A 26,070-nucleotide genomic window follows, 5' to 3' on the forward strand; every position below is an offset into this window, starting at 1 on the left:
TAATTACTACTTCCAACCAAAGTGATTCAGCATGTGCTACTTCAAAATTTCCCAAAAGCCTGTATTTAAGGGAAGAGTGAATGTATGCACCAACACCTCCACCTCTTAAAGTATGATTGCGGCATTTCACCTCTAAAGTATAGCCTTGTATGCCCAAGATGGATGTGTCTGGTACGCTCCACACTTCAGATAAACATATTATATCAAATTTTGATTTGATACTACATTCGTATAACAGTTTTAGGTTTTCTATATTTCTATTCAAAGATCTGATATTGACATGTGTAAGAGAAAATGCATTTTCAGTTTTGGTTTGCAGAACATCATCAAAATTAACAGGAGTTAATTTGTGTGAACTAAGACACAGATTGAGTTCATTGTCCTCCATTTTAAAGTCATTTTTCTATTAATGACTTAAAATTACTCAGATAAAAAGAAAATCAAGCAATGACAAATAGCTTGAAGCGAGCGTAATCCATATCATGAAATGGGAGCATAATCCAGACAATTATTCTGAATTATACTTAAAAAATAAAACCTCTTATAAAAGGAAAGAGGACCCTAACGTCAAACTGCAGCTGTGACTACCCAAGCATGGCTTCAATGTGAGGATTAAAACCATGAGAATAATTGGATTTCTGTGGTATCATACAAATCAAAAGACTATATACACTTACACGCCACTCTAAAGCCATTATCTTATACATCTCTATCGAGTCTTTGAATATACCTTTCAGTTTGGTCACATGGCATTAAGTGATTTATAAAACTGGCTTAAAATTATTGTCTGATGATAAAGAGATTAATAATAAAATCACATTATGTAAAATTCTCACACTAGGAATTTAAAGCAGACCTTTATTTATAGGTAGATATATGTTATGTCTTCCATAAAATCACCTGTGTATCAAAGCAACCAACAAACTGCATTTCTAGCATACGATGGAGCTAGAATACCAACTCCTCCTAATCCCCCTTCTCTTTACAGGCCCAGAAAAATATTAATACCACTTGCAATGGGTCTAAATTGACAGACCAGAGATAGGAAAAGGGAGAGAGACAGAGAGAGAGAGAGAGAGAGAGAGAGAGAGAGAGAGTGAAAGTGTGAGAGAGAGAGAGACACACACAAAGACAAAGAGAGAGATTGACAAGCCAGATTCAGAGACAAGAAAGGGAGAGAGAGAGAGAGAGAGAGAGAGAGAAAGAGAGAGAGGATGGGGGAGGGGTGGGAGGTGTGTGAGGTGGGAGGGGTTATGTTATTGAATTGGTCTATGGATGTACTGGATCAGAATAAATAATGTGATGCTAAGAGCAATACTTGAGCTTTAACCCTCATTCTGCCCATAAATTTAGATCATATTGGCTGAATCCCAGTCTGTTCTCTCATACTTCAAATAAAGCCACTGGCTTCAACTCCTGCTCCTACATCTCTTCATTTCTCTCTCTTCATCTCTCTCTCTCTCTCTTCCCCCCCCCTTTTTTCTTTCCTCCTTGCTATTTGCACCAGAGTCATTCAACTTCCGTCCTCTATGTTTCTTTCCTGCTGTTTACACATGAGTCGATTGCATCCACCCTTACCATTTTCTTCCGTCTACTTCTCCCCTCCCCCTCTTTCTCCTTTTCTCTCTCTCTCTCTCTCTCTCTCTCTCTCTCTCTCTCTCCCTTCACTCCATCCTGTTATTTACGCTTAGGTTGTTTAGCTTCCAATCCCCCTCTTCCTTTCCACATTTTCCATCCAACTTGTCTAACTCTTCCCGATACGTTAAGCAGTAATGAACCAGATCGCACCTCTCTTTCTCTCCATCTTTCCAGCTATTTACACTAGCATAATTTCGTTTCCCACCCCTCCCCTTCCCCCTCTCTCTATATCAGCCCCTTGTCTGATGTCCTACGGCTAAATTCATTGTTCTTCCTCTCAAGATGCAGATACAGAGCAGGCAGGGCACAAATCTAAATCAAAACCACTGAATTTAAAGATAAAATACCAACTTGAAGAATATGACACCTGCTGGAAACATTTTAAAAAAAACACACACACATACATCACTGTAAATAAAGTCTAAATAAGAAGTAGAAATATCCTTTATTCAATTAGAAATGACAAAGAAAATGGCAATATTATTGCAGCATGATACTGTGGTCAGACCAAACAGGGATATTCATTAAAATAAACTTGTTAGTAAAGAATTTCTTCCAAAAAGAATCTTACATGGAAATCTTTTTATAGATGGGAGATAATAATAAGGAAGGTGAACAAGAGTTTTGTTGGTTTGACGCTAGAAGGTTATTACTTCATATCATTGGTAATAGATGGAACAAACTTATAGGCTCTCAGCATTGAGTATATGTGAAATGTGGCAACTGACTTGTCTCATTTCTTCAAAAGTACCAACTATATTATATTGGCCATGTATTACTGTACAATAAATATAGATTAGTTTGCCCAAATGCTTTTTCTAACCTTGATTTATCTTGCTGAATGGAAATTATTCAGAATAGAATAAATGAAATCGACAAAATGAACAAATTGAACAAATTCCTGAGATAAACATAGCAAACTCAACCTGATGAGTAAATCTTAGCCAAATTTCTTTAAAAACTTTTCCATTAATGATAACTTATTACTTCTTATCTGTTTATCTCTTGGAAAAAAATCACTTACGGGATGTATTGTACCTTTAAATTCATGCATTAGGTATCTATGGACCTGTATGTCAGAGGGTAGGTTCGTCTCCTATCATTCAGCTATTCTCACATCTGCTGTGGTTTGGCACAGTCCTATCAACAATCTACCCCAGACATCTCATACAGCACGTACAACACATTCACACCAAACAAAAATTATGCGAAATAAAACAATAAAGGAGCATAATTTTAAAGGATCAAAGTAAAGTGACAGAGAAACAACATTTGACAGAAAATTAGTATAAAGGATTATTGTCTGAAAGAATAGCTGTATAGTTTACATCATGGATATCACTTGAGCATACAAAAATTACACCTGCCCACTCATAATATGCTTTGTTATACTATTTTCATTCAATTCCATGTTCACAGGGCGCTAGACTCTGATTTTTATAACATTTTTGTTTGAAACTGTGCTTGAATATTTGCTTCATGGCATTTCTTTGTACAAAACTAAGCCAAGGAAAATTACTTTTGTTATTGTATAGCTATACTTTAAAGTTATACAATTATATTTTGGTAGTCTAAATGGGGAGTATAGCTGTTCATCTAAGGTGCGCTGCATCTAGAGAGAGAGAGAGAGAGAGAGAGAGAGAGAGAGAGAGAGAGAGAGAGAGAGGAGATGAGGGCAGTCATGACTACAGAGGAAAATTCACAGCAATTTCCTGCATTTGACAGAACGTCAACAATGTGGTGGCCGTGGTTGATTTCATATACTGAAATAGTTCTTGGAATCTGCAGCAATGTTTAACCTGAATTAAGAATTACAAAAGCATAAATCCATTTCAGTCCAATCTTCTTTTATTGTCTTTTCATCTGACACTTGCTAGTCTTTCCTTTTTCTAATCAATTTTTGACAGAATTCAATTTACAGGTTTCTGAGGTCACTATGCATTTATCTGCTCAACCAATTAAAAACTTGATTTTGTTTCATTGAGCTAATCTGTCTGTAAAAACAGAAGTATATTTGTGCAATATTACCAAAATGAAATTTGTAATTATTAATACAGACTTGTTTGCATTTTTTAGAAAAAGAAAAAGGAAAAATAAAAATGTGAACATGTCAGTATTCTGCTCGTTTAAAAATTAATATATATTTTCATTGATCTATTTTCAAAATTTTTAAGTTGCAACCAAAGAGATCAACTTGCATTGCCTATCATTGACATATCAAATTGACAATTTATTTTTCAACCATAATTTACCTTGAGTAGATTTTTTCATATCAACCTGTTACAAAATATTATATTTCAATCATTGGAAATATTGGCGGTTTAATTTAGTCCAAACTCTAGACATTGAAACTGTTATAGGTATATTTTCCTTTTGGATGTGATAAAAGAACTCTACAATCATTATATTTCAATAGTCTGCATAAAAGCCACAAACCCCATTGCTAGGTGGTACTCAACAGAGTGAACACAGGTAGCTATAGGCATCTACTCTGAGAGAATGAACGCAAAATACATCGGTCTGGTTTTATTGGACATAATAAAAGCAAAATTATGAGGCTGCGTTTTTTTACAACTGCGTGCAAAGACTTGACTACTTGTTTAAATGTAATCTTGAACCAATGCTCTGGCATTAAGCACCTATGACAAGGGTCTCGTCCTCTTAAATAAGTTGAATTTTAATGAAAAATTAGTGAAGAGATGGGGGATGAAAGAAGAGAAGGAAAATCCCTCGCATGTTTGCCCAACTACTAAGACGTGAAGTCAGTCGTAGACAAAGCGAGGAAAGAAGCGCAAACACAAAGGCAATTAATTAAATCAGACAGTTATGGGAGCTTACCATTGAATTTGTCACTCATTGAAACATTCTGGGTAGCTAGGCAGAATTAATAATCAGGGGATTTCAATCTCTCAGTCTCACTCCATGGCTGTCTCTCGGTTTGTCTCTCTCTCCATCTCCCCCTTCCCCCCCCCCCCCCCCCCCTCTCTCTCTCTCTCTCTCTCTCTCTCTCTCTCTCTCTCCCCTCTCTCCCCCTCTCTCCCCCTCTCTCCCCCCTCTCTCTCTCTCTCTCTCTCTCTCTCTCTCTCTCTCTCCCCCTCTCTCCCCCCCTCTCTCCCTCTCTCCCTCTCTCTCTCTCTCTCTCTGAGTGGGGTTTGATGCTGTCATCATCACCTACATGTCCCCTCATACTGGTATGGGATTAATATGTGTGATTCATTCATGTTAATTATTCCTAGTGAATGAAATATCATTTCATGAGAGAAAAAAAACCCTTCTATTTTCCTTCCCCTTTTCATGATGACAGAGTAGTATTTTCATATTATCTCTCATTGCAATAATAACACAGTGACATGATACCTGTCTAGACCCTTCATAGTGCTCTTACCAGGTCAGGATGGTGGGTCAAACCTGAAAATCTGTCGGGATGCTCGGTATACTACCTTGATACCCTTTCACATTGGTAGCACTCACAACAGACCAAACAGAAATTACATCACCCCACATGGCTGAGATGTGTTTGGACATTGCCCAGTCTGGAGGGCTTCTTGTCACCCTGGTGGTGTTGATGAGGTGTTACCAAGAAGATAAGTGTTTTACTTGTATTCCATCTGATGCATGCATGCCCTCCTGTTCCATCTGTTGAGAGCAATAAGAGCATTGATGCTGTGATAATGACTACCAGTAAACGACCTTCATCTTCTAGCTTAGAAGATGACAACTACTCCCCCCCCCCCTACATTGTTTGAGGATTGATTTAGAGAGTGTGTAAGCAACCAGGGGACTGGCAGCTTAAGACTTGGTAATGAGAATTAAGCTTTACCAAAAAAGGGTGCTAGCTCATTGACTCGGTTTTGAACCCTGGACCTCCTGGTCAAGAGACCACTGCTTTACCAGTGAACCACCGCACCTTGCATCATTGTAACAGCCAACATGGCAGCAGAAGCACCAAGCAATGGGTGATCATATCTTATCTCCTATAACTACAATATACCATGTCAATAACAAATATTTCAACAAACCAAATCAATTCTGTGGTACCACCACTTTTTGTTCATGTAGAGATTTCAACAAAAAGAAAATAAACATTAACTTTAACTCTCATGCCTGTGTTCTTGATCCTGTACAGTATAGTTAGCTGATTACCTGATAAATAAACTAACTTAATTAAACAGAACACTTGTCTCAAAATTGAAATTTCCTTCTCCTCAACAACTGTTTTTGTTCTTTGTTTGTTTAAACTGCAAAAGTTTATTAGTTTTTTATATAGGCCTATATATTTTTTTTAATGGAAATAAATAAATGATGAAGCAAAAGAATGATTTGATACAAACATAATTATGTACTATTCATTTCCGGAAACCTTGAAGAGCTAATTATACATCGGACCGGACAACACTAAGATATCAATAGACAATGTGAGGTAATACAGTAAAATGTAGGCCTATACTAAATTGATACTAAAAATGATTGACCCATGGTTGGATATATGTACATGTGTATATATATATGTATGTGTCTGTGTCTGAGAGAGAGAGAGAGAGAGAGAGAGAGAGAGAGAGAGAGGGAGGGAGAGAGAGAGAGAGAGAGCGTGAATGGGAAAGGAAGAGATAATATGATAGACTGTTAGAGATAGAGAAAAAAAGACAGATATCATAATCAGTTTAAAAGTGAGAAATGGAGGAGAGAGAGAGATAAAGAGAAAGAAAATGAAAATACATTTTCACTACGGGGCTTAGATGAGAGAGATAAGGGGAAGAGAAAGTGTATGTGAGACTTGGGAGACAGAATGAGAATGACAAACAGCGGCTGAGAAGTAGACGGAGAGGTAGACGGACAGAGAGGTAGAAATAGTGGTTGAGTGGAAGCGCTAATGAATAAGTGAGTAGAGGAGGAGAACAACAAAGGAAAGCCGCTATGTTTGATAGGAGTGTGAAAGCCGGCCGGCCGGACCACCGTGCGTGCGTGCGTGCGTGCGTGTGTGTGTGTTCTACAATAGATGCCATACACAATGGAGAGAGAGGTTTATCAGACCGAACATTCTGATTCCTATTATTCTTCTCTCAGCTTCACTGACTGGATAACACTCCCGTCTCATCTTGTTCCCACAGTAGACTCCACTCCTCTCACACCATGCCAACCAAAACCAAATTTTGGGGCTGAATTGAGTTTTATTAATATTTATTTCTCCTCCTGAATGTGTTTGTGCAGCATCCATTCTATTATGGCTCCGCTCCGGGCTTCATTTAAATCTCCCTCTATTGATGGGCTAAAGTAACATTGATGACGAACGTGTGCTCAAGATTAAGAATTTTTGTGGTGGGTGGGAGGGGGGTCTGATGAGGGTATTACTGGCGAGAAAAAGAAAGGAAATGAGAATATTACAGTTGCCTGCTTTCTTTCAATTCAAGATGAATTTGTAGTAGTTTGAGCAGCGTGGTGGCTGGCCGCGTGCCTTGAGCTGTCACAATATTAGATTTATTTATTACGGGTACTGATCACTTTTAGATTGGATGAAAGCAAGACCGGGATACAATTCAAGTTTGTATTGGGGACAAATCAAGCTCAATTCCGCTACATTTGCCACACAATAGCCTTTTTACATCATTGATTCATGATCTATCTCAGTCATTGTACATAGCGGGTAACGCACACCAAGAATCTATTCAAACAAATTCAGTGAAATGTGCTATCAAGAGCTCCTTTTATTCATGACCTGGTGATAAGAAGCAAGTGAGAAATCCATTTGTATAGATCTGCAAATAGTATATTGTCAAGAATTATATCTTCTGTCGAGAATCCAAGTGGGCTGTTGGAGAAAATGCCACATAATTTTAAGTGTTTGTTGTGAAGAGATTGTAAAGCCTTTTGATATATTTTTATTCTATTTCACATTTTTACATGTGTTTTTTTTCTTCATTTCATCTTCCCTTTATGTACAATGGCGAAAACAAGTATACATATTTTGATCCAAATCCTTTTAAAATATATATATAATCATATCAAAGAAAAGGATAAACCAAGTAATCAAGAACAGACTCTAATTGACACAGCTACATTGTGTTTTTAAGTTTAAATCAAATTCACAAACTGAATTCAACAATGATAAGCGCTGATAAATCTAACACAACAACAACAAGAAGTTTGGCTGGAGCAGCTATGGTACAGATTAGTAGAAGGCCAATCCAACGGTCCTGTCTACAGCCTTTAATTGTTCAGGTTATCTGTTACAAATGAAACTTATCATGGATAGATGTATACTAGGTGAATGGCTCTCGTGCAGAAGGAAATCACTGCAATTATGTTTGCTCTCCAAAGGATATGACAAGGCCAATCATTGACGCATCAGATTACATAATATAATAAATGACAAGCGCAATACTTAACTCCACACAACAAACGATCTGTTAACTCTAAGTTTAGGTTGTGGTTTTAAACTTCAAAGTTATCTTGCAATCAGGGACCATGCAATCCCACTTGTGGTTACAGAACTTTCATTTTACTTCAAGTTATAAATCACAAGCGATCTTAATTTTAGTGAAATATACAAGCAGTAGGGTTCCTCACTCAAAGTTAGTGTGCATACAATACACTTATTTGACTTGTAGTTAAAATGGCTGCTCGCACAGTATTGCAGTTAGAAACTGTGCATACTAGTTGTTTTTGTCCAATAAGAACCCTTGTCATTATAAGTGGATCATGGTTTATGATCGCAAACTTAAAGTTTACATCAAGGACGATCTCGTATGAACACAGCCAATGGCTGTTCTACTAATCTTGTTCATATGTGGTTTAAACACAGCTCCAAGGATGACATTAAAATTAGCTTCATGAGAGTTAATCATCTGAATACCAGCAATAAAAGATCTACCCAACACTTCACCGACCTCCCTATCACATGACCCAGATCACATGATCAATTAAGGCCCTGATACCATTGTTTACAACATGCAAAACAAGAATCAGCTAAACTTTAGGACAAGATGGTCTCGGTCAGGTTAATATAAAGCCAGTTCATAGGAATCATTATTGGTATAGATATAAAATGGATGTCATTTTGCAAAGTTTTGTACAAACAAAAATTTGGATGTTCTTGGGGAGGGGGGGGGGGGGGTTAAATCATGGTTGAATGAGGCTTAGTGAATAAATGCAAGTAGCTAACATTGGATATTGTGTCACCATATATCTTTCATAAATGAGGAAGACAAATAAGTTAGAATCGAGATGAGTGAAAGTCTCATCTAAACAATCAGTTGCCTGCAGAGAATGAGAACTAGAAGGATGTGTTTAGTATGCCCCATGATGCCCATGTGGTTCTCAGAGCATGATGAGAGTTCTACATCAGGTGTAGACAGCTCACCTCAAGGTTCTACAATTAGAAACCAAACAGTCTAAGATTAAGCTATTCCAGACATTTCTAAAAACAAGACATTGGCTAACTTTATTTTAATAAGACCAGTTGGTAGGAGGTGTGATGGCTCAGAGGGGCACAAGTCTCTTAACTAGTGGGTTACAGGTTTAACAAGTCAATGTGCTAGTGCCTTTTGGTAAGGCCTAAATCCTCCAATGCCAAGTCTCTCAGATAGAACGTAAAGCAGTAAGTTGACTGGTTGCTACCTACAGGCTCAAACTGACCTTCCATGTAGTCAGGTGAAATAAAATTAATATTCATCATCTACTGATTTAATACAAGTTCAAGAGTTTTCTAATTTCAGGGGTTAACCTTCCTGGTCAACCTTTAAATGCTCTATGGCTTGATGTTGCCTTCATTATTAGGTGGTGTAGTTATGTCAGATGGAAGAGAGTAATAGACACGTGGTCTTCCTACAAATCAGTTTGATGGTGTGTGGTACAAAGGATGACCTGCACAGACGCAAATTAGTGATGTGAAATGGAGATAGATAATGACCTTGTTTATAATGCACCTGCCAGAATACATCCCCATCTAGAGATGATAAGGGGTGTGAGGGGAGGGGAAAGAACCGTAAAGGAGTTTAATGAGGATGTGAGGGGAGGGAAGGGGTGCATAAAGGAGTTTAATGGGGTGTACTGGCTAACACCATCATGGGGGTGCATGAAGGTATAGGGTAAAGAGAATATGTCCACATCTAGAGATGATAAGGGGTGTGAGGGGAGGGGTAAGAACCATAAAGGAGTTTAATAAGGGTGTAAAGGGGAGGGAAGGGGTGCATAGAGGAGTGTAATGAGGGTGTGAGGGAAGGGAAGGGGTGCATAGAGGAGTTTAATAGGGGTGTACTGGCTAACACCATCATGGGGGTGTATGGAAGTATAGGGTAAAGAGAATATGTCCACATCTTCAGCTGATATAGGAAGGGGGATAGGGATTGTAGAGGAGTTTAATGGGGATATAAGGGGTGCATGGTTTAGTAAAGAGCTTGAGGTAGTTGGAATAAGTTCTTCTATTTTGACTACTACTTCTAGATCAGTTGCTATCATCACCACAACCTTTGATACTACTTCAACTACTCCTTAAAATAATCATATTAAAAAATATAAAAAATAATGGTAAAAAACAATAACGATGATGGTGGTAACGATAATATTAATAAATGAAATAAAATACCACAATAATGATAATAATTACGATAAAAATTACAAATATTACTGCTACTGTTAAGAGCTATATCACTATGAAGATGAATAAAGAAGTATTTGATAGGACTTGACATCACCGCAGGCAAATCTTCTGCATTCCTTGCTCCAGCTATTCCAATGCCTCTAGGGCTAGGCTATACAACCAGTCTACTCATCTTCCAGGTACCAACTATGAACATCTCAGTACCGGTAATTCTACTGCGGTCAGTTAAAGGTACTATTTAAAATGTTGACATGTCTTATGAAATAAGTTGTTATTTCTGTAGTTTATAATGAGAAAAACAGTTAACATCATTCAAAGGTTTAACAGATTTTGTAGCATGCATACAACTCATAAGGCTCTGTACAGTATGACTTACTTTCCTACAGCGCTTCTACTCCAAAAATTCAATAAACAATTAACTTGTAAAAAGTTTGACTTGTGAAAAATTTGACTTAGAAGGTATAACTAACACATGTTTTGCAGTTTGGTCCAAGATAGATTTGACTGGGAAATTGGACTTTTGCAACTTCAAGTTATGCTGAGTTAACTGTATATACCTCTAATGCCATAACTATTGCATTTTGAGAGATATAAAGCTCCAGATATCCTGAATTAAATGTTTTCTTTTATATGTGTTCATACTCATCATAGAAACTAAATATTACTTTTACGTGTCTAATGAGTTTATTATTCCAGCTTATTCCCTTACGAGTCATTTAACAATAATGACAAGGATAAACATTTCATTCAAGTTGATTTCTGTCAGCAGAAGCAGATTGCATTACATATAATTATTTACATGATAGACATGCACATGGCAGTCTTTGAAGCCAGACTTCTTTAATATTGACATGAATATTGATTTTCAAGATATATTAAATTCTCTAAAAATTCTTCAGTATTGTACAATGTAAGATGAAGCTGTTTGGTGTGATCCTGGGGTATATAGTACATAACTATCTATCAAATAATAAAAACCTTCTATAGTCAAAGACCTCCCATCTCTAGGTAGTTTCCATTTTAAAAGCATAACATAATGTAATTTTAAACCATTGTTTATATTTTGTTGAGCTCCACAAGGGCAAAAACAAAATGAGCAAATGATTTGATTCCAATCGGCATGTAACAATGAATATCAAATATCTGTTTTGGGACACAAACTAATGGTTCAGTTCACATATGGTAAGTACATGGTCAGTAATACATCACACTGGTCCTTGTGTTATAATGAATAGATATAAACCAGTAAGGCTTATAGTTATATCATAACAAATATTCTTCTACTCGAAAATAGCTACATTGCAATTTTATATTCAGGAATCTAGAGAGGTATAATAAAAAAAGCATCCCGATGAATAGCCAGGTTGGGTTTACCCAAATGGAGCTCTACCATATGTCAATGATATACTGAAGGTAGAGCAAGGATTAAGCCTGCAAACTACCAACCCCCTACTAGCCAGCCGTACTACTTCAATTAACCTGCCCATGTCTCTCTCTATGTGAGACTAGCAGGCTCTAGCAAATTACATTGCCTCAACATCTTAAGACGATGCTGCGTGGGGGACGTGCTCAACAGAGAGAATTTGAAACACGCGCGGGCGGTAGACGACTTTGACAAATACTTCTGGAGTGCCGTTAACTGGAGTGTATGAAGCCGGTATAGAGCTTGGTATGAAGCTTGGTATTGCACGCATGGGGGTTGGGAGTTGAGATCATTAAGGCATCGTGGAGAGACAAGAGATGAGGGTTTTAATGGGTTCTCTTCTGACAAATTGATGGTGAATTATGGGCATGGATAATAGTATGCATTCAGGAATAGTAAGGAATACAGATAACAAAGAGAGACAGAGAGAGAGAGATAAAAAGAGAGAGAGAGACAGAGACAGAGAGAGACAGAGACAGAGAGAGAGAGACAGAGGAAGAGAAAGAGAGAGAGAGAGAGAGGGGGAGAAAGAGAGAGAGAGAGAGGAATAGAGATGTAGAGAGTGAGAGAGGCAGAGAAGGAGGAAAAGAAAAAGAAGAAGAACAACAACAACAATAACAACAACAAGATGAAGAAGAAGAAGAGGCAGAAGGGAAAAAGAAGAAGCAGAAAAAGCAAACAAAAAGAATATAGATAAATTTCACAAAATCTTAACACCAGGATGACATGGATGTGTCATGTGACTGAGGTTTGTCACAATCAATGCAGAAATCTTCTCTGTGATATTCCATTAATAAAAATAATCATCATACCACTACGAATGGGAATGGTTTGAAAACAACATAATTCAGACTATATGTCATTCAGTCTTCTGGGGATATGTCTACAAATGTTCACATTAAGGAGAAGGAGGAGATTGAAAACTCTCCGGACCCATGCCCTGTATTATTTATCCCGTGGCTATTACCATGAGTATTAGTCAATAATTGAAATGAGAGAGATATAAACGGCAGAAATACATTAAGAAGAATTTGTGTTCTGTTGAAAGTAGGCTAATGATTTTTTATTAGCTGCGCGTCATCCTCGAATCATAATTGGCCAAAATGAAGAGGAGGGGGTCTGGAGAGCTCGGGAAATATTGAAGAATAGTAAAGAAAATCAACATTGAAGTGTGAGGTGGTAATACAGGATTGTTTGCACAGTCAATACTGCTTTCTTGACAAACAGAGATTGACAAAACCGACTGATATATCTTCATCTTATGTATAAAACATAATGAAGATGTCCTTTCTTAAGAATATATGATTGTAAGATAAATACCGGTAGATGGGTCCATATAACTTGACAAGCTACCAATGTTGTTATCATTGATTTTGAATACAGAGAGGTCTTACAAGGTAGCATAGAAAATACTATTTATATCATTTGTTTTTGACAAATACAGCAGGCACCACCACCACCACCCTCTATTAGCCCATAGTCCTTAGATAGTCATTGCCACAACTATTGTGATACCATCCTCTCATCAGATACCACCACTGCTACCATCATCACATCAGATACCACTGCTACCATCATCACATCAGATACCACTGCTACCATCATCACATCAGATACCACTGCTACCATCATCACATCAGATACCACTGCTACCATCATCACATCAGATACCACTGCTACCATCATCACATCAGATACCACCACTACTACCATCATCACATCAGATACCACTGCTACCATCATCACATCAGATACCACTGCTACCATCATCACATCATATACCACCACTACTACCATCATCCTGGTTGCAAACAACAGAATAAATTCACGCCTTGTATAGACAAAATTAATTTCCAGTCTCTATAGAACAATGTCTGTTGTAGTTTTTTATATTTATTCCATTATTATGAGCATTTGAAACAAAAGTGCGTGGCTGGAATGCTACCTTTGGAGTGGAGATGGTGCACACATTGATGTAGGCAAACCTGAGTCTGATGACTGGGGCAAACACATAATCTATTAAGCACTTGCAGACTTTGTTGATGTATTATATAGGTGCTTTAGCACCTTATCATGGCAGCGCAGCTACAACAGGGGGTAATAATGTGATATCTTGTATTAAGCGCAGTAGAGTATATTCATATAGTAGCTGCGCTATAGGAATTGACCTATTATTATTAATATTATTCATAACTCTTGAAAATTATCATTACTATTATTAGCATGTCAATTTCTCAAAGCAGTTGTTTATACAAGATTTTCTAATCCATATGCCAGCACATGATCCTACGTACTCAATCAAAAACATGAATTATAGATTCAAAGCACAGCCATGTACCTTAATAGAAAATATAGCTTCCTTTAGCAAAATGATAAATCACAGATTGAATTACTTATGCTTCCGGGTATAGGTCATTTCCCTTGCAGTGAAACTGTTTAAACATTGCAATTACATGTTTTTTCTTTTAAAAAAACATCTAGGATATTTAAAATCAGAGGAATATAGAGTGTTAATGCCTCGGCCCTTAATTGAATAATAAGGAATGATGATTACTGTTCTCCTGGCCCCTACATAATATGAATTTGGTTGATTTGTTATGGTTGAATGTGCTTCATAACAATGAACTTGGTGTGGAATACGATGATGATAAATGATGATGATGATGATGATGATGATGATGATGATGATGATGATGATGAAGAAGACGATGATGATGATGATAATGATGATGATGATGATGATGATGATAATCCATCTTATTTAAGTGCTAAGAAAGCATGCAAAAAAGGGAGAAGAGGCATAAGCCTATATACCTACAAAATTTTAATGCAGCCATTTAAGTACTTTCTTCAATGAATCATCTTGCATTTTGTTTAGACACCCTGTATAAGATGAATTTCTGTGAGCTTTTATTTTGTAACCATTTCAAATGTGACACTGTGGTCTCATTAAGGTAGAGATAGTGAGTCTATGACCTGCTTTTCTTATGAAATTGGTTTGTTTTTCTGATGAAATGATTTAATGAAGAGATAAAGGAATATACATGTATATATGTGGCATATCTTGAGAAGTCCCACTCAGTCCTAATTGAAAGTGTGCTTACAAGTGCACCATGGGACCTTGATTAAACAAAGGAAATACTCACACAAAAACAAAGCCGTACCCCACAGCGCCACTGAAAGATTGAAATGAAAAATACTTGAGCGGGATTGCTGGGGCTTTCTCATCATCATAATATCAGCAAGTGTTCCCGCGAGGAATTGATAGACACAGGCATGAAGGGATGGGGGAGGGGTTGGAAATACAAGAGAAAGAGAGTGAGTGAGAGAGAGAGAGAGAGAAAGAGAGAAAGAGAGAGAGAGTGTGTGATAGAGTGAGAGAGAAAAAAAGAGAGTGTGAGAGAGGGTATGAGAGAGGGTGAGAGAGGGTATGAGAGAGGGTGAGAGAGAGAGAGAGAGAGAGAGAGAGAGGGGGGGGGGGAGGGAGAAGGGGAGACACATATAAATATAGATAGAGAGAGATAGATAGATAGATCTATCTTTCTGAGAGAGAGAGAGAGACATTAGGAATCCGGGGGGGGGGGGGGGGGTGGGGTGAAAATGCAAGGGGAATTAAGGACTTGAGCAATCCCAGCAATCAAAGTGATTTGTGCAGTTTATTAAAAACAACCACATTTTACTCTTATGACTTTTGGGATGAACAAAAAGATGATTGATTGGAAAAACCAAGTCAAAGATTATAGCAAAAAAGAACAAAATTTGAGAAGAAATAATTTGAGCAGAAATACCTCAACAAGTTATAGATACAGGCCAGTGGTGAGAAAATGTTCAAATCAGATGTATAAAGTATAAAAGCAAATGGATGTTGAGAGAGAAAAAGAAAATACAGACAGAAAAGACTAATACTCTTTTCACACTGGTTTTGCTTAACCCCGTACTTTGCTTAGCCCCGTACTATCCTTAACCCCGGAGTATTTTTGGGGGCTTTTCACACACGCTGTTTTTAGTCCCGTACTAGCGCCTATTCCGGAATAAGAAAATTCACGCTGTTCTCACTGCAATTCGTTAACCCCGGATATCGTGAATGTTATGATTGGACATACTTCGCATCTGGCCAGCTGCGATACGCTCCATTGCGTAGTACCGGACTATTTTTTGTTTCTGTTCTCATTCATTTGCTTGGCAGGGTTAGCAAGAGTTAGCACCACAATTGCGGAGTTAGCCCTGCTATTTTGCAGGGTTAGTTAACCCCGTACTATAGGTGGGGTTAGCCAACTTTAGCCCACTTGGTAAAAGCCAGTCTGAACAGAAAGTGGAATAGGCTTAACCCCGTACTATAGGTGGGGCTAAGACCCCCCTTAACCCCACCTATAGTATTGCCAGTGTGAAAACAGTATTAAAGGGCACAAATATAGGAAGGAAGAGAGAGAGAAACAGGACATGGCTGGATGTAAATAATATATAAGATCTAAGTGAACTAAAGGTCATTTGGACAGTTAAAATGAAATCATCAAGGAAGGAAACTACATCAATTCTCTGACAGAAAAAAAAAGGGGAAAAAATCAACTTGAGAAATAAAATGACACATCTGCTCCAATATTCTGTAAATTAGACTGGCAGTAAATATAATGTAATGCAAGTTCACACTTATTCAATTCAATTCAATTTATTTTGCGGAGCAATAAAAAACATACTGGGTAAAACAAGTTTAAAGATTATGAAGAAAAACTATTTCATAATTTTTCTTTTTGATTCATTCATTGATGAGGAGAGGTAACATGAATCATATTTTGCCTGTTCAGATCCAGAATGCCATTACCTCTGTATGCAAGTTAACTCCTTTCTGGCTCTAAACAAAGGATTGTCTGGATCACTCGCTCTAAACATGGCTGACAATAAATTATAAAATGTTGATTATCTTTTGCTATTTGTTGGTTCCATGTACCAAATGTACAGTTATTGTCATGCTGAAATACAATGAACCAGAAATGTTGGTTATACAGTAGATAAAATGAAATGAATGAATTAATGAATAATACTTGGGATAGACTGCAACATGTATATGAACATGATGTCCTATGTAAATGATACATAGCTATCCAGGGTGGTCAACTCTTTATCTCTATAAAGTTTGCTAACCCCTAAGAAATATATCAATGTGTATGGTGAACCTATTCGGCTTAGTCGATCAGTCCTGTGTTGAGGGACTCACACAGTGGATTAAGGTTAATCCTAGTCTTGTGATGGAGGAAGGAAACTCAACAGGAAAGACGACTTGGAACAGCCCAGGTCAAAGACATCTTATGAATTATTGATAACTAAATATGACATTCTTTAATCATCACCTGTGCATATTCCCTCAGTTTCATAAGAGACTTGCCTCCCCCCCCCCCCCTCTCCCATCCCAACTCAATTCTTCTTGATTATAGATGAATGTAAGCGAGATTCTTGTAGAAAAATGAATGCAAGAACCCAAAATTCTGTCATCCAAATTATACTGCACCTGTATTCTCAGGTTTAGTAAGGAATATTGTATGATAGATTTTCTATCTAGGATAGATTAAGAAATTGGTGATAAGTACAGGTATAGAAGGGTATTGCACAAGATTTGGTTGTTGTTGTGGTTGTTTTTGTTAATGCATTCACATGTAAGATAAGAAGTTCTTCTTTAGTAGAATAGTTAACTGGTAGCCACTAAATAATTTGCTTTAACATCCTTCTTTTTGCCTCTAGAAATTTTCATTTAAATTTAAATAAAATAATCATATCTTTTAAAATTCCAGTTGATTAAATCACTAAGAAACTGAGACAGTCTCAATCAAATTATGATCAGTTTACAATCTTTGTCTTATGGTGTTATATGGAATCTTAGAGAAGGAGTGCGCCTTACAAGCGATCACTCTTGTGCTCTCTGGTTTTCTGTTAATTTATGTGTTACTTTGTGATCTTCATGATTTCATATTTACACCAGTGGAAGAAGTTTATACCAGGAACCTACAGGAAATTATCTGTGTTGTTATATGCATCAATTGTAAAGTTTTTAATGAAAAGGCGCTTAGAGACTTCTGGGGAAAATACTTTTTTTATAAGAATCGTTTTATTATTATTATTATTATTATTGAACGTTTAATTCTGAATTTGTTTCATTTCAATCAGAGCATGTTCTATCTTAGAATCAGGACAATTCTGTAGAACAGCAACTATTTCATTTGTTCCTATCATTTGGACATAATGTTGTAAGGAGAAAAGGACATTCAATAATGTACAAGAATCAAAGAATTTCAAATTAAAATAGGATAAACACTGCCACAGGCTTTATGAGAAGATCTAGATCCTCTTTTCTTTTTAACACACAAATTTTCTTCTTCTTCTTCTTTAGTTATGAGAGGCGAGGCTCCAGTCTTGGTTCTGTATTGGCTGAGCACAGCAATAAGAGGCAATTTATGGATGATAAATGACTTTATTGGATAGAGATGTATATCTACTCCTCAGGCCTGAATTATACCAAATTGCATCTCTCCTAGAATTAGCTGATAATCGCATGTTGCCAGCCTCTGTCCAGTCTAAATGGTTTTCATTTTTCTCTCTGTCCATCTCTCTCTCTCTCTCTCTCTCTCTCTCTGTACCTGTCTGTTTCTCTCTCTCTCTCTCTCTCTCTCTACATATACATCTCTACTTATACACATATATTTCAGTCTCTCTTACTCTTTCTATATATCTCTACTTACATCTCCCAGTTTCTCTCTCTCCCTCTCTCACCAGTTGCCCCACATAAAAAGAGAAACTATATCAAGTGCTTTCTTATTTTCGGTAACTTGAAAGACACAATGAGAATGATTTGATGCTCAACTCAAAACACCCCCATTCTGAAGTAACAAACATTTTGAGCTAAGATTGTGGTGGTACACTTACTAACATTCTCTACCTCAAGAACTAAGACACACTATGGATTCTGTATCTTACAGACGGAAGGAACAATAGGAAAGAAAGAAATATGGCCGAGAGAAGACAACAAGTCATGATATAAATTATGCCAATTACTGAGATTTGAGAATTGATCATTAAGAAAGAATTATGGTCACTGATAAAGAGCGTTATGCTGCATAAAGCTGTCATAATTGAAGAAGGGCCACGCTTCATAGTGGGATAATTGTATTAGGTGTGGACAGGCCCTGAGCTAAAGCAGGAAAGAAAAGAAAAGAAAAGAAAAGAAAAGAAATAGAAGGGGGATAACATCAGAGATATGGTGGAGGGAAAGAGAGAAAGAAAGAGAGAGAGTGAGAGAGGGGTGAGATTTAGGGATAGAGGAGGGAGAGAGAGAGAGAGAGAGAAAGGGAGAGAGGAGAGCAATTGAGTGAGGGGAGAGAGAGAGAGAGAGAGAGAGAGAGAGGGGGGAGAGGAGAGAGAGGGAGGGGGAGAGGAGAGAGAGAGAGAGAGAGGGAGAGAGGGACTAAAATACAAACAAATAACAAAAGAATAAACAAATGGATAGTACTAATGTAAGTGTACAGAAGGAGAAATTGGGCAGAATAAATGATGACAAAAGGACTTGATAAAGAAAGGGCGAGAGAGTAAGAGAAAAAGAAAGAGGAAGAGAAAGAGAGATATAGAGAAGATCAGAGAGAGAGAGAGAGAGAGAGAGAAAGAGGGAGGGAGAGAGGGAGAGGGAGGGAGTGTATACAAATATAATAAACTTCCCCTGATAAGTAAACATTGATAAAATAATGAATTAAAGTCAAAAATCTTGTATCCCTTTTGCAACAGAATACAAGAAAGCATTCATGTATACCATAGAAAAGAGAAACAAATCTGAATATTCTGTAAATCTGTAAACTAATTAATTCCTACTAGAATGTTGGATTGGATGGCTTAAAGATTCCAATTAAGAGTTAGATTTGATTGATGAACCTGAGCCATCATCTCAATAAATTTGGCAGAGTTCACATACAAGATATATGAGGAATACAATAATATAATTTTGATGATAACATACAATGTTTCTCTTTTTATGAACTCTGTGGGTTACAGGAAGTTTAAATTGTGAAAAAGAATTTAATTTTATATTCCCAAATAAAAAGGTATTGGTAAATAAAAGAATTGCAATTTGCACCTTGTCTTAGTGTTATCCTTTGAAAATTGTTTAAGAAAGCAATAAATGATGTTTTCCTGGGCATGCTTAAAACTAAGAATGAAGCAAAGAAAAGCTTAAGTTTTCATCACTTTAATGTCAGAAAGCTTCTTCTCATTTTAGTTTTATCATATTCTGGGATACTAAACTAACACTTATGTTTTATTTTGTCAGGCTAACATCATCATTTTAAGAAGAATCAAAGCAGAAATTGTGTTCTCAATGTCAGACAATGTCAATTTTTTCTTCATGTTTGATAACTCAAAGAAGATGCGTCCAATCATACCATGCATATCAAACTCTGGGATACAAAACTAAAACATTTGCTTTTAATATTGTCTGCTTAGAGTCAGAAGGGTATTAACTTTAAGTGAATGTTTTTTTTCTGGATTCAAACAGAAGATTTGTCTGGTTGACATTCATTTTTTTGTCCTTATTTTACATACAGATACATTTTAGAGAAAGTTTTCTTCACTACTACCGATCGTAAAGTAAACATATCTAAGCTAAATAAACAGTTTTAATTAAAAAGATACTGGCTTAAACAGTAAATTTCATGGCATAACAGCAAAACTAAGTTGACTCGAATACATACCTATCGTGTAGTAACATTTGCAGCGCAGTAAGAAATAATCCAAAATATTTTCCATTAATGTCACAAGATTACCACGACCCTTTCAGTACATGCATTACATGAGAGTATGAAAGCAACTGAACATGTCTAGAAATATCCCTAATCTTTTATACTGATCTGAAAAGTTAATGGCATGAAAGCTTTATTATAAATCATACATCAATCAAGTATTTTATTAATTATATCAAAAATGTCATTAAAGATTTGACAGGTTTTTGCAAGGGCCCCAGAAGGCTTTGAATTTCTCGCAATCTGTTACTTGATAAAATGCTTTCATAGTGAAGTGTTAGCAGCGGTGGTGGTGTTGAAACCACGGCAACCTTAGCGACTATTGTATCTCATCCAAGCAGACATAATACTACACGACAAATCAAGCAAAAATGAGTGAGTTTTCTGAAAAGAGAAATTCTGATTTATACAATTGGTTGATATTGGTTAAACAGGCGTACTTACCTTAGTGGATAATTGAGAAATGTTATTGGATTTGGTGAGAGAAAATTACTCAGATTGTGCAATTTTATGTCAGATTGACAGCTTTGGGAATACAAGCCAACAATTGTGTTTCCTTTCTTATCCAAAGATGTTATCAAGCTTTAAAAAAAGCAGTGCTTAGAATATGATGAAGATGTTTATCTATCTGTGCTTCATGTAAAGGCTGAGTTTCCTGTGAAGAGTTGTAAGAATGACTGGAAATAATGTTCTTTTGTTAGAAATTTAAATAGAATTTGCATTATATTTGATATTTATTTAATTCCTGGACCCCAACAAAGAGCAGTTTTGTCATATTAACAAAGATGAGAGGGCTATCCAGCCATTCACTATATTCTAGATTTGATATGTACTTTTCTATTTTGTCTGTATTGTTTTTAAATTGTGATGTTGAAAATAAATACCATACCGTACTAATATAACTTACATTTTTGTTCAAAGTGCTGAACAAGTATGTTGCATTTTTATTTAATGCTTTGTGTCTAAGAATGTCTACTTTAACCATCTCTTTAATGCATTAAGAAAGCAATACAATCTAAGATATGAGCCACTAATGAGTTACTACTACTTAATGTGAAATGTTTTGTGATGATATCTTACCAAAAGAAACCCAGCTTGATAATATATATTCCTTATTTATTCCATTAACATTGTTGGAAGTATATAGGATGTAATCGAGATCAAACTGTTTGGAAATAGGAAAGTAAAGAAAATATCCTGTACAGCTTTTTAAAAAAGAATTTCTAAAAACGAAAATGACAGAGGATGAACTATATCACATTGATAGCTTCACTCTAACATCACATCACTACTAATTCTCCCTCATAGTTTAATTTGTCTGACAAACACAATTCAGATTGATCTAAGATGTAGCACTGCCAGTGCTAATTTGGAGAGTAACTTGTTCTAATACACCCAGTGACATTAGTCTTTATCTCCCTGGGCGTAGGACTAAAATAAAAGCGTGATGGGGCAACATTATTCACTGCTCTGTTTAACCAGGATTACATAACGCTGTATCCAATCAATCTATCTAAATGACGAGAATAGCTACTCCCTAATATCATGCTTGTTTCCTGCCTGTCTTTATTATAAGCTGATTCAGTGGTGAAGACATCACAGCTTAAACCCTTACCCTCAACCCTCAAACCTACATCCTATTAATTGATTAACATGCTCCAACATCCATCTCTCCAGCTTGAGGTTTAAATCCTTCCGCAGTTAATGAGTACACTACAAGCATGGACCAAAACAAATGAAATCTGACACTCTGACCAAAACATAGGTCTGTTAGTTTCCATCTCATTATATACCAGTGTATTATACTAGTAAGCATCACTATTGGAAGACGGGCTGTTTTTCGGTTGTTTTGTGTGAGTGGGGGGGGGGGGGGGGGGGGGCTAATGGCCCACCAATTTTATTTTTATTTTTGCCAATATTCATACCATACAGGGAATAATTACTTGCATTATCATCAGTTTCTAATACTCTCATAGATGTTCTCTAATATTTCAAAAGTTATTTGAGATATTGGATTGCTATAACTATATGTAGATATTATCTTCTAATTTTTTCTCTCTCTTTCTTGGGCAGCTTTCCAGTCAAGAGTCTCTCAACATGCTCCTGACACACTGCATCAAAACTTTCATGTTAGAAATCTCCAATTTTGTTCAGGATGCAAAAAATGAGGAAAATATGAACTGATAAAAGAAAAAATTTAAAATGTTGAATTTGTGTGTGTGATATTATACATTACACAATTTCCTTTTAGTCCATTTTCTGTAAGAGGTGTATATTTACAATTCGTCCTTGTTTCACGAAGTGATGGTAGTGAGGAAAATCGTCACGCAAAGTGAATGCAAAGTGAATTTTTTCACTACCGTCACTTCGTGAAAACAGCGACGAATTAGTCAATCATAATGGGTCATTGAATGACCCATGAGAAATCAATTAAAGGGATTAAAGGAAATAACAAATAATTCTAGTGCTGCACTGGGACAATAATAATAATAATAATAATTTTTAATTTTTATATAGCGCTTAATACAAATGTCTCCAAGCGCTTTACAAATATTCAGTGCTTGCCCGGACACGCTGTGTGCACAATCTCCAATCCCTGGGGAGCATTCCAGCCAGGCGTTACTTGACGCTCACAAGCAACACTTCTTATAATACATATAACAGCACATAAATGATGTATGTTGAGAGACAGAATGATGTTATCTTTGCGCTAAAGGACAAGCCCACTCCAAACATAACTTGCTTTCAATAGAAGCAGAAAAATCAGACAAACCAACAAAAAAAGTTTGAGCAAAATCAGATAACTAATAAGAGAGTTATGAATTTTTGAAGAAGTATGTAAAACTATAGAACAATGGAAATCACTACACAAATTGCCAATTTGGTTATCAGTTTGTGACGTCATGTCCTCACTATTTATCAATTGCTCCATATGGTTTAATCCCATTAATTTCTCTATTTATCCCCCAAAACTTGATTTCCCAATGCCTTTACCAAGGCAATATGATTTGTAGCATATTGCGTGCATGACATTGCACAAAATCTGTTATTAACTTTGAAGAATTGATACTATTTTCTCAATGTTGTATATTTATAATTATTGATTTTTACCGGTATCTAAATAGTTTATCAAAAGTCACAGGGGGAGGGAGAGAGAGAGGGGGGGGGGGTAGGGGGAGGGAAAGAGAGAGAAAGATAGAAAGAGGTGGGAAGGGGGGGGGGGAGAGAGGGACAGAGAAAGATGGAGAGAATATCAGAAGAGAAAACCATAAAGGGCTACAGCCTGAGAAACACAAAAATGAGTCAAGCACTGGAAGTCAATACTAGGGATTAAATTATTAACTTCATTCAGCCTAGCCATAGAGCAAACCAGGAGAGTGAAAGTACACTGACCTTCACAGCCTCCACTAATTAACATTGTGATAAAAGTCAAATGATTATACAACTTAATACACATGCCGGTATGCGGTATGAAGGAATTCACCCGTTTCACATCCCAAAGCATGTCCCATTATCAATATCTATCCATTTATAGTTGAACAAAGATGACCTTAAAAAACGTGGCAGGAGGGTCAAATCTGACTGACATGAGCGCTATACAAGAACCCACTATTATTATTATTATTATTATTAAATAAAACATCTTTTGGTGGTCATAATGAGCAGTAGTATGCAGTGGAAAAAAATAAATCTATCTGTTAAAATGATCTATTTCTGTGTATTTATTTCATCCTATCACCCATGAAAAAATTATATTTTGTAGACAGTATCACTGTAATACATTCTTATTAACATTACAAGATCATGAATTCAAATATATGAAGAGTTATGATGAATAATGGACAAACTATCTTTGTATCTTCAACAAGTTCACTTCTACAACTGGCTCGATTATTCATCTAGTGTGAAATCCCCATTGATGGAGCCTGAAATTAAACCATATGTCTAATTTATTGGTTTATTCAGGAATGACATGGTATCTACATACCAGCAATAGTTTGAAAGATGATAGCCAAACACACCACATATACTGGTACGCAGTATCTATGTAAATCCTGTTCAGTAGCGAAATAGATAGGCTTTTTATTTTGTTCACTCTGCTCAATATCATGAATAATTAGTCTGGTTATGGAAGGCAGTAAAAGCATCGTTTAACAATGTTAAATCTGAGATACACTGCCCTACGTGTTATTTCTCGTTTTCCCCAATAGACTGTAGTGTTATGAAAACCGTTTGGCAAATGGTTTTCAAAATTTGTAATTTCAATCATAAATATCTTGATAATCAGACAGGCGATGGGCTTGTAAAAGTCATGGGGTTCCTGACTGACCTAAAGGTTTATAATTATGATTGCAGCATGAGCTAAATCCAGAATTTTGTTTCAGAAGCTGAGACAAAGTTACCGGATCCCTTTAATATGCACCCGAAGATGGTTTATTCTACCAAATGGTATCAGTATATGTGTATCCAAACAGGATTTAGTTGGAATGAGAATGAAACCCCATATCGTCTGTTCGGATACAGAAGGTCATTAACTTAGTGCTCCTCCAGCTCCAAACATTGTCTGTATGGTATGATATAAAGAATGTACCATACAGCTAGACAATGAAATTATCTAGTGTTTTCCTACACTGCAGAAATGTCCATGAAGTTTGACAGACTCAGATTATCAAACCTCAATGCAACCTCAATGCAACAGTGCAATGTACAAGAACAAGATAGACAAGCTGGTCATCATCATTTTGGGTCTTCATACTTCTTTTCCCAAGATCTAGCCAAAGTAATAGTCATATCACTGGCCTCTGCCAGGTTCCTTTGAGTACATGTATCATTCAGCATGTTCTAGCTAGGGTGCGTTTATAGTCCATTTTGTTTGCCTAGAATCAGTGTTTTGAAACATCTATCAGGCAAATTTTTAAGGTGATAAACGCAAAGCCTTTTTCAAACGTCTTTAGATATGGGTATATTGAATCGCCCAAAAAGTGCGTTTTGAATGTGACATAGAGCCAGAATCATGTTTCTGAGAAACGCAAAGCTGTTTTGAACCCCACATACAAATTGGACCTTCCCAGGCTAATTTCTGGTTCGGAGAAATAGCGCGCAACATGTGCTGTGTCAAGTTGACCTCCGCGAAACTGTCTGCTTCCCAGGTCAAAAGGCGCAAAGCAGCTGCGCCGAGACAAGGCCTTTATTTTGAATCGTGAAAAGACAATAAACACGACATCCCGTGAATCACGTTCGTATAGTGGGGTTCCATATGTACATATAGAAACGCTGATTCTGAGTGGCAAGTCACGATAAATGCACCCCTAGATGGTCCATGGTCTGGGTACCCTGTCAGCAAGTTAGTAAGATAGGATATGATGACATCATATCCAGACTCCATTCATAACATTTATCTCTGAGTGACATCATTGAAATAATGAAAGGACCAAACTGAAATATAGGAGAATACTTAAAAATCACATGGGAAAATAAATAGCATCTACTACACCATATCATGGCGTGTAACAAAAAAATACGGGATTAGATATGTGATGTAATAACAAGAGACTGTTTCTTTCAACACCTACATCACAGCTAAGACAACATATATCACTGATTTTAATGATATTTGGAGATTGCAGCACCTAAAGATAGGC

This window comes from Strongylocentrotus purpuratus, unplaced genomic scaffold (assembly GCF_000002235.5).
Source record: "Strongylocentrotus purpuratus isolate Spur 01 unplaced genomic scaffold, Spur_5.0 spur5_scaffold_3, whole genome shotgun sequence".
Classification (NCBI taxonomy): domain Eukaryota; kingdom Metazoa; phylum Echinodermata; class Echinoidea; order Camarodonta; family Strongylocentrotidae; genus Strongylocentrotus; species Strongylocentrotus purpuratus.